Source organism: Lathyrus oleraceus, chromosome 6 (assembly GCF_024323335.1).
Source record: "Lathyrus oleraceus cultivar Zhongwan6 chromosome 6, CAAS_Psat_ZW6_1.0, whole genome shotgun sequence".
In the NCBI taxonomy this organism is placed as follows: domain Eukaryota; kingdom Viridiplantae; phylum Streptophyta; class Magnoliopsida; order Fabales; family Fabaceae; genus Lathyrus; species Lathyrus oleraceus.
The window spans coordinates 509970635-509972844 of record NC_066584.1 but is presented as its reverse complement, the minus strand read 5'-3'; the positions used below and the strand labels follow the sequence as shown (position 1 = coordinate 509972844).

At 28.7% G+C, this 2210-nt stretch overlaps 1 non-coding gene across 1 annotated transcript; it reads left to right on the top strand.

Annotated features, from left to right (window-relative positions):
* The first annotated feature begins 554 nt into the window (after nt 1–554).
* TRNAC-GCA (transfer RNA cysteine (anticodon GCA)) lies at nt 555–626 on the top strand. The gene has a single exon. It is a non-coding gene; the product is annotated as a tRNA-Cys (tRNA).
* The last annotated feature ends 1584 nt before the right edge of the window (nt 627–2210 follow it).

The following is a 2210-nucleotide window of genomic DNA, read 5'->3' as shown; positions in this document are numbered from 1 at the left end:
CCTGAAAAAGTATGTAAGGCTCGTATCTGTTCGAGGGTCATGTGAATCTAATTTATTTTAAAAAGTGTATTTTTAAATAATAAACTTTAAAATATTAAAAAAAAAAGTAATTCTTTCACACAATTATTTTTTTATTTAAATATAATAATATTAATAGAGGTCATATCATATGACAAAAATTATATTATTCTATTTGTTTTCATGTATGCATCTCGCACATGATAACAATTTATTATTTATATACAGTAACTTATCTCTTTTTATCTCTATTCTTATTACTATGTGTTAATCTTACTATGATCCTCTAAAAATATTTTTATCAAATTTTTTGAATTCTTTTAAAATCTCAATTTAATATACTCCTTAATGTATTTGACGTTTGAGTTAAGATTATTTTCAATGTTACATTCTTTTTTCAAAGAAAGTGAACCATACGATTCGAGAAGCTATTGGTAAATGAATACTAACAAGTTTCTGAATCAGTACATGTTTGTTGATGTTCTTGAGCTATAAATTACGTTAATATTTATTCATAAAACTACATTAACATCAAAGGGTCCATAGCTCAGTGGTAGAGCATTTGACTGCAGATCAAGAGGTCACCGGTTCGAACCCGGTTGGGCCCTTTTTAGTTCGGTTTGTTTAGCTGATTTTTCATATTTTGCTCACAAATAAAAAAGCCGTGTTTTACTTACTACTTGATAGATCTTATAGCAAAACAAATATTACATCCGTATCTAACATCTCCTAAACTAAATTATAAATATATAAGTTTTTGTTCACTTTAATATGTGTATTTTTTTTAAATTTATCTTAAAATATAAAAAGTTAAAGTTGTACATTTTTATAAAGTGTATTTTTAAAAGATTATCATATAACTCAAGTGTGATTTCATTATCTTCAAATAATTATTTGAAAAATAAACTCTATCTCATCAATGAACTTCTTCACTGCTCTAAAGAGCATTAAGTATGGATGTTGAGATATTTAATACTAATATTAGAAATGCATACAAATTAAATTAAAGTAATGAAGATAAAATGCATTGAATAGTTTATGATATTTATAAATAAAACCATCATAATATACATAAACGTTATTTCATTTGACTATTTAGACGGGTAGCATGTGAGTTTCCCCTTTATTTTATGAAATGTCTCTTGTTTCTCAGTGTGTCTCCCATACTTATATATTTTGGGCGTAACTTTTCTAGGTTGTGGTTCCACAATCTTCATCATATTTTGTTAGTCGCATATTAACACTATTGCTATAAAATTGAATTATCAAGTCATATTTTGTGTTTATTGAGTCTAGAATCTTGGCGATCACGATAGACTTTAGTAGGCTTGTAAAAGATTCAGCTGACTTACGTTCGAGTGTGCTTATACTTGTCTGACTTAGTATCTTTTGAGGAACATTTGGCTAACCTTAAAATTGTGCGTCTGTCAGTGTTCGGCTAACACTTTAATTATTTTAATAGGTAAGCAAATGCTTATTTGTGTTATATTATCTACTAACCTTGATATGTGGATGAAGTGTCCTAGCTAATCATTAGTGTGTGTGAATAGTGGTATTCATTGCATTGTAAAATAGAAAACTAGACATTAAAAACTTTAGCTCAATCTACGAAAATGAAATTACTCGATACACTTAATTTTTCCAATAGACCCCTAATTCTTTTCAACTCTTCAAGCAATTAATCTACCTAAATTTTAGACCCTATTTATAAATAGCTTTAGTTGATAACATTTCTCTTTATTTTGTGCTATTTACTTTGAGTTTCCTCCTTTTTCTAAACAACGATATTTTTTCTTGATATTCATTTCCCCCATATATTTTTTTTGCCAAAAAAACATTTCCTTCCAACAATGCCTTTGTATGATTCTCAAAATCATGACGATAATTATGGTTGAGATGTCTCTTTAGACTCCACTTCCTCGACTTCATCCACCCCATCAGTTCATGTACTCTATAGACAGGACACATTTGCTTGTTTAAGTGTTTTCATCCCAATCTAGGATCATGTCACCTTGCATTCTTCCACATCAGATATAATTGATGGCACCATGTTTCTTAAATTTTGTTTGTGACTTGTTGGCTCCTACAACAACCAACTTTTAAGATGTTATTCTCCATTTAAGTTAGGTCAAGAGATTTCATAACTGTTATGTTCAGCAACCATAAATGGAATGAGGATCAGAAGTTATGGC